Below are 13,208 nucleotides of genomic sequence, written 5' to 3'. Positions count from 1 at the left end.
GTCACGGGGGAAGTACAGGAGGCAAGTGCGCGGAACGCCCACACGCTCGCCAACAACTCGTATTCATGGAATCGAATAGGGCAAACCAGCGCACGGGCAAAGACGCACACAGGGCCAAACAAGTACGCCACAAGAAAGCAGGCGGTAGCGTCCCTGCGCCTGAAATAAATGTGCGCCAAAATGTGCGCTAACAAAAAGCACCCATATACAGCCATGATGAATGATCCATACAGTGGCCCTCTAGGACAAATGAGGTGCAAAGGGGTACCGACAAACACGGACACCCGCTGTGTGAAAAATAGTGTGTGCGTGTATTACGGGGTTCGCGAGAAGTTCCACACGCGATTGGCCTGGGCACGTGTATTCCGGGGTGCGCGGGAAGTTTCACACGTGAATTTGCAGGGTACGTATATTTCGGTGTGCGCGTGAAGTTCCACACGCAATTTCAGCAGGGTACGTGTACTCCGGGTGCGCGGTAAATTCCACACGCAAATCCAGCAGCCTATGTGTATTTCGGGGGTGCCGGGGAGTCCCACATGTGAATTGGCCGTGTGGGTCCTCCTAGCTGTTCCCTCTACACCCTCCACGGCCCATGCAGGCGGCCGACACAACAGGGGACTACCCTGCCCCCTTGCACATGTCCCGCAGGCAGCCCATCCACCATGGCCATGGCCCCCAGCCAACCCACATGCCACCTTGCACTACTGCCCACCAACGCATGTCTCCCTGCATCCCCACCCCCCAGCATCCAGGGGCACACTCCACCAGGCCCCCACTCATGTCTCCCAGCACCCCCACCCCCCTGCATCCAGGGGCACCCTCCACCAGGCCCCCACTCATGTCCCCCTGCACCCCCACCCCCCAGCACTGTAGGGCACCCTCCACCAGGCCACCACTCATGTCCCCCTGCACCCCCAACCCCCTGCATCCAGAGGCAACCTCCACCAGGCCCCCACTCCTGTCCCCCTGCACCCCCAGCCCCCTCCATCCAGGGGCACCCTCCACCAGGCCCCCACTCCTGTCCCCCTGCACCCCCACCCCCCTACATCCAGGGGCACCCTCCACCAGGCCCCCACTCCTATCTCCCTGCACCCCCACCCCCCAGCCGTGTGATTTGCCTGGGTACGTGTATTCCAGGGGTGCGCGGGTAGTCTCACACCCGATTCCATCAGGGTACGTGTATTATGGGTCCGCGTGAACTTCCACACGCGATACCAGCAGGGTACGTGTATTCCAGGGGTGCGCGGGTAGTCTCACATGCGATTCCATCAGGGTACGTGAATTATGGGTCCGCGTGAACCTCCACACGCGATACCAGCAGGGTACGTGTATTTTGGGGGGGGGGGGCGAAGAAGATCCAAATGCAATTTCAGCAGAGTACGTGTACTCCGGGTGCATAGAAAATTCCACACGCGAATCCAGCAGCCTACGTGTATTTCGGGGGTGCCGGGGAGTCCCACACGTGAATTGGCCGTGTGGGTCCTCCCAGCTGTTCCCCCTACACCCCTGCAGGCGGCCCACACCACCGGGGACTACCCTGCACCCCTGCACATGTCCCGCAGGCAGCCCATCCACCATGGCCATGCCCCCCAGCCAACCCACATGTCACCTTGCACTACTGCCCACCAACACATGTCTCCCAGCACCCCCACCCCCCAGCACTGTAGGGCACCCTCCACCAGGCCACCACTCCTGTCCCCCTGCACCCCCACACCCCTGCATCCAGGGGCACCCTCCACCAGGCCCCCACTCCTGTCCCCCTGCACCCCCACACCCCTGCATCCAGGGGCACCCTCCACCAGGCCCCCACTCATGTCCCCCTGCACCCCCACCCCCCAGCACTGTAGGGCACCCTCCACCAGGCCCCCACTCCTGTCCCCCTGCACCCCCACCGCCCTGCATCCAGGGGCACCCTCCACCAGGCCCCCACTCCTGTCCCCCTGCACCCCCACCCCCCAGCACTGTGGGGCACCCTCCACCAGGCCCCCACTCATGTCCCCCTGCACCCCCACCCCCCAGCACTGTAGGGCACCCTCCACCAGGCCCCCACTCCTGTCTCCCAGAACCCCTCCCCCCAGCACTGTAGGGCACCCTCCACCAGGCCACCACTCCTGTCCCCCTGCACCCCCACCCCCCGGCATCCAGGGGCACGCTCCACCAGGCCCCCACTCCTGTCCCCCTGCACCCCCACCCCCCAGCACTGTGGGGCACCCTCCACCAGGCCCCAACTCATGTCCCCCTGCACCCCCACCCCCCTGCATCCAGGGGCACCCTCCACCAGGCCCCCACTCATGTCCCCCTGCACCCCCACCCCCCAGCACTGTAGGGCACCCTCCACCAGGCCCCCACTCATGTCCAACTCATGTCCCCTTTCACCCCCACCCCCCAGCACTGTGGGGCACCCTCCACCAGGCCCCCACTCCTGTCCCCCTGCACCCCCACCCCCCAGCACTGTAGGGCACCCTCCATCAAGCCCCCACTCCTGTCTCCCTGCACCCCCACGCCACAGCCGTGCGATTTGCCTGGGTATTCCAGGGGTGCGCGGGTAGTCTCTCACGCGATTCCATCAGGGTACGTGTATAATGGGTCCGCGTGAACTTCCACATGCGATACCAGCAGAGTACGTGTATTTCGGGGTGCGCGGGAAGTTCCACATGCGAATTTGCAGGGTATGTGTATTTTCACACGCGACTGGGCCTGTGAGAGTGGGGTACGTGTATTCCAGGGGTGGGCGGGAATATTTACTTGCGACTGGGCCTGGGAGAGCGTGTAACGTGTATTCCTGGGGTGGGCGGGTAGATTTATACGGTCGCCTACAACGTGCCAAAAAATAAAAGGTCCAATCCTGAAACATGTACGCCAGCATGAAGCAGGCGCAGGTCCCGCGCAGCATAAAAGAGTGCGCAAACAACAAACAAGCTCAGACGCCAGGATCAATATACCGTTCCTAGCAACAGTGGCCGTGGGATACCGTAGGAGGAGGAGAAGGATAGTCAGGGCCAGAATCTTCACATCCAGAACCAGCCTATTTGGTATGCCTGATGACCAGGTGTATGGGAGGTACAGGTTTTCACCACACATAATACTCAACCTGGTCAGTGAGTGGGAGGATGACCTCACATCACCCACCCTGTGCTCCCAAGCACTCAGCCCCCTGCAGAAGGTCCTCAATGTACTGCACTTCTTGGCTACCGGATCATTTCAGCGCACAAGTGCTATAGTGGGGGGGTGTCACAGGTCACGCAGTCACGGTGCCTACACCAGGTGTTGGCCATCATCACTGCACGCCCATCAGTCCGCAGGCACATATACCTGCCCAGAACACCTGCAGAAAGGCAGGCTGTCAGCCAGGATTTCTACAGGGTGGCACAATTACCCAAAGTGCTAGGTGCCATTGATTGCACCCATGTGGCTCTACGTCCCCCCAGGGCATCTGAGCACAGCTATAGAAACCGCAAGCACTGGCATTCCATCAACGTCCAGGTAGTATGTGATGCCAAGGGAATCATCACCTTAGTATATGCCAACTATCCAGGGTCCACCCACGACAGCTTCATTTACAGGATGTCAACCCTAAACCGGGACATGGAAGCTGGGCGGCATGGCGATGCATGGCTGCTTGGTGAGTAGAAATGCCACAGCACACGCATGAATGACAGATACAGAGTAATGCCAATACCCCACTAATGATCCCCATCACCACCTCCCCAGGGGACAGTGCCTGCCCTCTGAGCACACACATGATGACACCAATTCGGGAACCCCACCATGCCTCCCGAGGTAAGATACAACACAGCCCATATTGCAACACGGGGCATAGTGGAGCGCAAATTCGTAGTGCTCAAGTCACGCTTTCGCTCCCTTGACAGTTCTGGTGGGCAGCTGTTATACGCTCCCTCAGTAGTGTGCAGGATCATAGTGGCAGCATGTGTCCTGCACAATGTTGCAACACGCCAGGGCCTGGCTGTGGACATGGTGGTGCCCCCACATCCCCAACCACATGCACGCCCGCTGCGCATGGGAGGGGAAAGGGCACGGGGTGAGGCAGCCCGTACACAGCTGGTGGCTAATTACTTCACATAGAAAGCACACCCCTGTGGAGTGCACACAGCCCTGGCACATACCATCTGACAATCAATAATGACTCAATCTGACAATTCTGATGAATTAAGGGACAGTCAACTGTCAGAACCATAGCAGCCTAAGATTGTTCACCTGGAAGTGTCACAATGTGTGCATCCCTACCTACACAAACACCACCAATGCAGTGTCATCAAAAGACACACTTCCATGCAGCAAAAATGAATACCCACTTGCAAAATACAACATGAGAACAGTGCCATGTCACCCAACCCCTCCCCGGCATGGCCACACAACACACCATGGCATGTCATACAATGTGAGAGCAAACAAATTAATCCCCACAACATGCCCCAAGTGTCACCAACTACAGTGTCCCTAATGGAAACTGGCCACACATGAAATGCTCACAGTAATGCAGGACCAACAACACACATTACCAAATACTTACCAATAATACCAATTACCTACACAACCTCCAACCATAAACATGACAGTACAGACTTAAACAATTGGTAGCCTCACTACCTGATAATGCCAGCACTTCGAACACTTCCAACTATACAGTGTTAGCGCCACGCAAGAGTGTAGATGCACTGCTTACAACATGGACTCCAGTTCCAAAGTAGACCGCCTTGTGAAGACATGAGAAATGGACCTGCAAATTAGGAGGATGAGATGGATGCAGAGGCACATATCAATACACCATGCAGTGTACAATACAACCACAATAACCACAATATGCACTAGGAATGTATACACAGTATTGGCTACAGACTGCCCACACATCATATGGTAGTCCAACATCACCGTGTAAGTCAATGTCACTTGGGCACACCCTTTGCAAGCCCATGGAAACCCAAGCATCTGACCCAAATTCAGGACAAGCCTGCATGTGCCCAGCCACAATACAGCGTATGCCCACGGGTGCCACACAAGGCCACACACTGTCAAAAAAAATCAAGATTCAAAAATAAAAATAAAAATAAATAAAAAAAAAACAAAAATCAAAAATGAAAAATGGCCATGAATGGGCCTGGGGTGGGGGGAGGCCACCCAGGAGGTCCGAGGACAGGGTGCACACCAAGACCCACCTGTGTGGATCTTGCAAAAAAAAAAACACCTCCATGGGCTTATGGCCTGCACGGCTACCCTATTGTGGGAGAATCGCTGCTGTCCCTATCCTCACCCTATGCAGCTGCATCAGGGGGTGGTGGCACTATGGGAGGCAGCCCACGCAAAGCCCTAGCCTGGTCCTCCATGGCATCAAGCATGCGGGTGTGGAAGGTCTGGTTCTGGAGGATAATTGTGCGTAGGTCCCCATGCAACAACTCACGGGATGCCCGGACCTCCGCCCTAGTTGCCTGCATCTCAGCTGAGAGCGTACGTGTGAGCCGCTCCAGCTGCTGTTCTGTCCTCGTGTTAGCTGAAGCCTCAAGCTCAACCAGAGTTGCCCTGAGCGGACGGAGTTCCACCCTCAGGGCTTCCCTGTGGCCCTGGGACTCAATAGAAATGGCTTCCCGCAGAGTCTCCAGTGCCACCCACCTGTCCCTGTTGGACGGCAACATGTCCTCCCTGTGTGACTGGCTAATGGAGTCTGTTGCCTGCTGTAGTTGTTCAATTAGCCTTTCTTGGGGGACAATGGAAATGGCCACCCTATCCATGGCCTGAGCCATCATCTCAGTTGACGTCGGCTGCGTTCTCGTATTTCTTGCCCTTCTTTCCCCGGACAGCTGCTTTTGGGGATTTCCGTGTTATCTGTTCGCTCGATTTACGAGTAAGTACTTTGTTAGCCACGCACCAGCATTATTGCATTTTTGCTTTACAACCAGTATCCTTACGGTTCTGTTAAATTTTGTTTCGAAGGTAATATACATGTGCGGCCATTACGGCAGGGATTGTCTTCTGTATGCTATGTTCGATTGAGTTTCACATCGCCTCCTTCTCTCGAGGTATGGCAATCTGTTATTTTTCACTTGCAGTGTTGGTTCTTTGCACAATTATTGGTTTCGTTTACTGAGTGTTTCCTTCATACTTACCCATGGTTATTTTGGTTTAGGGATCACCCCATCTTGATTTATCAACATATTCATTCTTCGTACGGTAAGCCTAGATTGTTTACTAATGTGTTCAGTTTGGACTCTAGTCTTACTCTATCAGAATTTTCTTTTGATCTTTCAAGGGCCATTGATGACCTTTTTGTTACTTCAAGGCATTTTCTCTATACAATTATTGAGTGATTGGTGTTTTCAGTGCATGGCTGGTGGCTCCGGTGTCTCTGCGCACTATTCAAGGGAACTGTCCCGTTTTATATGTATATTTTTCATACTCTGATTGCTATATACCTTAAATAGGATCACCATTCCAGTATTGTACTTACAGGCTTAACATTTTCAAAAATGATTATACTCATCATATTATTTCTGATCTGTTTTTAATTCTTGCAACTGCTTCCACCTCGTGTACTCCACTCTTCAACCCTGGTTCACGGTATGCCAACAAAAATATTTTTTTTTTTTCTGTTTGTATTATACAAAATGTTGTGATATATCTGTCTCGTTCTAAATTCAATTGCTAATTTTTCTGTGTATGCGATGATATTGTCAATATGTGTATCAATTCTGATTTGTAATTCCTTCTTTTGTCTCTTTTTGTTGTTGTTATATCATGTTCTACAAACTACTCAGCCTTGAGAACGACCAGCGTGTCGAAACACGTGTCGGCTGTTTCTGTTCTATTAAAACATCAATTCTATTATATGAGTGTATTATTGTTGCAATATCTAGCGCATCTCCACCTCACCCCATCTTCTACCAATCATCTCAGTTGATGCTGCCTGTTGGTTTGCCATACCGTATATGGATTGCTCCCATGCGGTATTGCCAGGTGGCGTACGGCCACCGCGTCGGCAGGCACCACACCTGTCTGGGGCAAGGCGAACTGCGCCTTGCTGTGCCGGCACTGCCTGAGGCTGCAGGACTGCATTCCCCTCTGATCTGCTGGCCCAGGAACAGGATCAGATGTAGCAGAGTGTGACCCTGCATCCGTAACCACCAAAGGCGGACCTACCAACACTGACATCCCAATTGAGGGTTCTACCCCTGGTGCAGGTGGGTTGGACAGTACAGAATCCCTCCCAGAAACACTTACCTGCGACGGCACATAGGTCTCATCATCTGAATCGACACCTGAATAGAGCTCGGGGGAGGTGCACCCAGAGACACCCCTTGACATGACGGCCTGCAGCAAGTGTGGGTTCTCACCCACCACCACACCATGTCCCTCACTGGTGCCCGGTCGGGCCTGAGACCCCTCCTGGGTCTGCACCATCTCCACAACCCCAGCAGTATCAAGTGCGTCATCCCCTGCAAAGACATGAAAGAAAAGAAATGGGAACAGGCATTAGCAACATGTAACACAATTAGGGCTGAGAAGCAACAGAAACAGTACTTCATTGACACATGTACGACATGACTATAACCCTCCCATGCATGCACTGTCACTGCGTATGAAGGGGAGGCAAATGGCACACATTGATGACACCAAGATGGAAGACCAACACATTTGCTGCAGGCTGCCTAGCAGTGCCATCACACATTGGCCTGCGATTGGCATGTCCAATACACATACATGACACATGCCATCATACAGATGGCATGTACCCTAGTCATGTCACACATGTGACAATAGGACTGAGAAATGCCTAGTGAAAGTGGTGGAATGCAGACAATCAGCCTGAATGAACACAGAATAACATGCAACTATGTTTTGGCAAGATGACAATTCAAGGGCAACTGGCGTGAGGTTGGGCTGAATGTCTACTGTTGCCAGAAGGGATACTGCAACACCCAAATCCTGGTGCACAGAATGTATTGGATGAAGCACATGGGTGACCCAAACCACTCAGGCACACACCCCCTCACCTGGCACTCAATCAGTAGCACTCACACACACACCATGCACATGGATGACACACACATGCATGTGCACTCACCGGACAATGCCTCGTAATCTGGCAGGTCTCCCACGCCTTGGATCTGTTCCTCCGTGACGTAGGTCCCAGCAATATACTCATGTGGAGTGAGTTCTATGTCCTCTGCCGGAGACCCACCTCCAGTCACTAGAGTTGCGGCATGACTTGAGGCCAGCTTTTTCTTTGCCCTGCGCTTAAGGTCATTCCAGCGCTTGTAGCAATCATTAGCTGTGCGCCTCACGAATCCAAGGGCACTTATGAGTTCCGCAATGGTCTGCCAGTGTGCCTGACATTGTGCAGGTGTGGTCTTGCATCCTGCAGTAATCACCATTTCGCTGTCATGTGCGGACACATACTCCACAAGTGCATCAAGTTCGACCTGATTGAAGCTGGGCTTCCTTGGTGGGCCGGACTGTGTAGCCGTGTCTGGGGCATCAGCCTGTACTGGACGAGCACTCTTCCTCTTCCGCTTGGAAGGTGGTGGTGATACTGAGTGTCCTACGCCGCTCTGGACACTAGGGGCAGGAGCCCCGGTGGACTGTGGACTAGGAGTGTGGGAATGAACACTCACCATGGGACTTGGTGCAGGCATTAGCTGAAGTGTGATGTAGTCAGGGGGAACGTCAGCAGGATGGACTAGGACCGACACTGTCCTGGCTGGGACACTCAGAGCTGGGGTGGATGGAGCCGCAGCTGCCCCTGCAGCCTCCCCACCCTGCCTACTCGGGGCAGCAGATGACATAGCTGCCCCTGATCCACGTGGGCTGGTGACACCAACGTGCACCGCCACACTTGGCCTAGACCTGCTGACCTGGAAGTCAGCCATGGAGTCACCCAGTGCCAGGTCTGGTGCCACAATGGGCTGGTCCAACAAGGGCTGAGCAGGGATGGTGTCAGCCACGTTACCCTCAACCAGGGGGGGGCATGGGTGTCCCTGACTGGTCACCCACACATGGGGGGCTAGGGGCACCCTGCAAGTCCTGGCCACGTCCCCTACCGTATCCACCAAGGCCACCTCTTGTGGCTCGCCCACCTTTGCCACCCTTACCGCGTGCTCGCATCCCAACCATGTCACTGATGTTGTTGTGCGTATGGGAGTTGCAGTAAACTATTGTCCTGGGCAATTGGGGATCAAAGGGGTAGGGTACTAGATGGAATTCGTACCCTAGTGCTCTAGCAAGGCTGTATGTGACCCCTGTGTGAAGATGACGGGTCACACAACGCACAGGCACCCCAAAAAAGGGAGCTAATATGCACGCAACCCCTCCTAGACCACGTGCGTGGAAAAAGAAACCTGCAGTACGCTGTGGCACCCAGAAACACAAAAATGAACGTATGCGTGTCACACGCAGCCTAGACTGACCTCTGAAGGGGTAGGCAACACACGGGGCAAGCACTAATGTCAAATACGTGCGCGACTCATCGTCTGCCAGGAAAAATCGCATGAAAAATACGCGCGTGTGTGCGTTGGCAACACCCCCGCCAAAAGAAGAATTGTACGCTGTCTGAGGAGACAGGACAACAGGAGAAGTGAACGCTGTTTGAGGAAACAGGCCCAGGAAAAAGACAAGAAGACAAAAAGCTCTCAGAGGTAACAGGGAGTACGAACTTGGAACACCGTGAAGTAAATCGTGTGTGAACCGACAAGAAGTACAGATTTCACCCACTCGCTCTCCACGAAAAGCACGTACAAGGAAATGGCGTTCTACACGTACCTTTTAAACATGCCCACACGTCCAGCGTCACTTCCGCGTGTATGCGCTAAGGCCCCATCCTCCAATTACACAAGCTGACACTCTGACGTGCAGTCATTGGACGTGTAACATGCACCCGTGTACAGGGAAACGCCCGCGCACGCACGTCACAGACGCGCATACGCGCTGGTGGCCTTTGGGCCAATGAATTTGCGTACGTGTGCTGACGTGCTTACGCGCTAAGGCCCTTTCCTCGAATTACACGCAGACGTGCTGGAGTTTCACGTGCCAAATCACTCCGTATCAAGCTGCCCACGCGTAAGCACACGGAAGACCACGCTCCTGCCCAGAAGGTCGAATTACTGCCCCCCAGACCCCCGAGCACGCTCCCACCTGCCATCTGCTGCTGCCTGATTGCCTGCTGCCCACGTGCCCTGCCATTTGCTGCCTGCACATCAGCCAGGGGTGCTGTTGCTGTGACCACCCCTGCTGGAACCGAAGACTCCAGACTGGGATTCCATCGCTCCACAGCCCAGACCCAGGACCCAGTTGCCCACCCACTGCTGCCTCTGGGGTTGTCATGTCAGGCACTGCAACATCTGGCACCACTGACAACCCCCGGCCAGAGAGGCAGAGGGGCACCAGCTTCACTGCCACCGAAGTTGGTGTCCTGGTGGAGCAAGTCCTGGGGCAGTATGATGCCCTCTTCGGATGTTTGCGCACCGACAAGGAAGGACGGACTCTGATCTGGACGGACATCGTGACTGCCATCAACGCGGAGGGGGTGGCAGTCTGCGACTTCCAACATGTCAAGAAGCGCTGGGAGGACTTCAGGTCCAGGACCCTCAACAAGGCCCGGCGCCTCTTGAAGACAGCGGATGCTAAGGGGCGCCGGGGCCACTTGTCGGACGATCAGATGAGGGTCCTGGAACGCATATCCCCAGCGCTCCACGTCCAGGTCCTTGAGAGGCAGACCCGTCTGGAGTCGAGCGGTAAGTGTACATGCATCATGATTGTAAGCTGTGCGTGTGGTGATGTGCCAGTAGTGTGCAGGTTGCACATGTGTTTGTATGGGGCCAAGTATGGGTGGGGGTGTACAGGGCCGTGAGGCTAACACATGTGAGGGCTGTCATGTGTGAGACATGGATGGTGCTTGTGTGTGTAGGCTTGCATGCCAAATGCAGTTGTGTGGGCACACATGTTTGGATGAATGTGTATGTAAGTAGGCATGTTCGTGATGTCACACATGGATGTTGTTTTCAGCTGCATGTATCAGCACTGTGTACATGTGCATGTGTGTGTATTTGACAAGGGTGCAACAGTGATGCAACATGGATGCATGTGACAGAGGGATGTGGAAGCCTGATTGGCAGATGTGACATGGATGCCGATCTGAACACTGCGACAGTTGGCAGAGGTGCACACATGCATGCAAGTGTGGTGGTGTGTGTACATGTGTAGTGCACTCCCTGTGTTGCATGTGATGTCTGGCTCACCTTTGCCTGCTCATGCTGTTGTATGTGTATGGATGGTGCTGGCAGTTGCGATTTGGCTGTGGTATGGCTCATGTGTGCAAGTTGAAATGACATGTGTGTTGGCGATTGTGATGCCATGTCTGAGGTTTGCCAATGCCACTCATGTACAACTGTCATGTGTGTATGTGTCCATTGTACAGTGCCCTGATGCCTGTGTTTTATTTCTCCCTGTCTGCAGTGTCAACTGATGAAGAGGGCGGAGAAGGTGCTGTGGAGCACAGCGGCGGGGATTGCACCGCCAGCCGGAGACGCAAGGCCCGGCTCCCCTCCCAGGTTGTGATCTTGTCGGGGAGTGAGGAGCCCGGTGCCGCATCCCAGGCCGCAGCTGCCGGGGGGAGGTCCAAGAGGCGGAGGTCAGAGTTGGACTCCTCGGCAGCAGAAGGGGCAGCTGGGACCCCACAGGGCCCAACGGGGGAAGATGACACGGAGTCATCCAGGTTGGTTGGGGGTTTGGTGGAGGAGGAGGCCGTGCAAGCAACAGAGACGGGGTCTGGAGGTGGGGATTCCACTGGTGCTAGTGGTGCAGTGCAGGACCAGGGACAGGAGGCAGCACAGGCCACTGCGGAGGTGCCTGTGTGCAATCCTGTCTCTGATCCTGTCACTGCATCATCTTGCACCAGCAGGGATGCCTACGTCCAGACCCGTTTTCAGGCAGGGGATGAGCTCACAACAACTGCCCGTCCTCTGCCTGTGGACGTGGCTATCCGGGTCCGGGTTGAGCCTGTCCTGACTGGTGTGGCGTTGCGTCAACGGGCCATGCGAGGTGACCTGCAGTCTTTTCATGAGGAGACTGCACGTCATCTCGAATGGCTCGTTGACCGCGTCGGCCTACTGGGACAGGTCACCCAGGCCGGATTCCTCCGTTTGATGGGGCTTGCTCAGACCCCCTCCTCAACTGAACCCCCTATGCGCCAGTCGTCCTCCGTGCCATCTTCCCACCCATCAGTCACCTGGGTGCCCTGTGGAGCTGCCTCTGACGGTGCGGCCAGGCTGGTGGAGGAGGCATCCCTGCCACAGTCAGGAGTCGGATGTCCAGCAGGGGTGGCGACATCAACGACTGCACCCCAGCCGGTGGAGGATGTGCAGGCAGCAGGAGCCAGGGCACGGGCACAGGCACAGCAGCAGCAGCAACGAGGTGGGAGCCATGATGGCTCGGGGCCTTCGACATCGGAGGGGCAGGCATCGGCCGGAGGGCAGGAGGACCCAGGACGGGAAGTGTCTTCCGTGTGGCAGCGGTTGGGCCACGCCATAGATGCGGAGCGGCAGCGGGCGGAAGAGGCACGGCTCACGATGGTCAGGGCGGAGAACTCCATGCGGAGGGCCCTGAGGCGGGCCGAGTGCCTCGAGGCAATCTGCAGGGAGTTGGAGGTGAACATGTCGACGGCCCTGTGGACCCTCGGGGACCCGCCTCCAGGACATTGAGCAGGAGTTCGATGATGCCCTGGCCCGGAACATCCCAAAGTCAGCCGTCGGACTGGCCCGCTGCCTTTGTAAATAGTTCTGTAGTTAGTGTTAGGTTTCCTTTGGTTTTGCATTTTTTTTGGACCTTTTGGACAATGGGCCACATTTTTGTATATAGTTTTTTTTATTAGGTAGTGTTATTAGATAGGTTTAATTTCTTCTGTTGGGATCATGGACCCTGGATTGTTTATCTGCATATAGTTGACTGTTGGATTTTCTATTTTTTTTTTTATGATTTACCCATGGAGCAATGGTTTTCGATTTTAATTGTCCATTGGATTTACTTTTGTGAACTGTGACTTTGGACACCTTTCCTTTGGATTATGATTGGAGGCTGCCCATAAGGCCCAGGGATCTAGATTGTGATGACATTTTGGCTGGGGGACATGTGTGGGGGCCTGCTGGCAGGTGCCCCTGACTGGTGGGGGGTGGGGGTGCCCCACAGTGCTGGGGGGTGAGGGTGCA

The 13,208-nt window shown here is 55.0% G+C and overlaps 1 protein-coding gene across 1 annotated transcript in view; it reads right to left on the bottom strand.

Moving 5' to 3' along the window:
* LOC138492335 (sodium-dependent serotonin transporter-like) overlaps positions 1–13,208 on the bottom strand; it is an 821,649-nt gene that overhangs the window by 267,241 nt on the left and 541,200 nt on the right. The window lies entirely within an intron of this gene.

This window comes from Ambystoma mexicanum, chromosome 10 (assembly GCF_040938575.1).
Source record: "Ambystoma mexicanum isolate Mex_15411 chromosome 10, UKY_AmexF1_1, whole genome shotgun sequence".
NCBI lineage: Eukaryota > Metazoa > Chordata > Amphibia > Caudata > Ambystomatidae > Ambystoma > Ambystoma mexicanum.
This window is presented reverse-complemented; position numbering and strand designations above follow the sequence as displayed.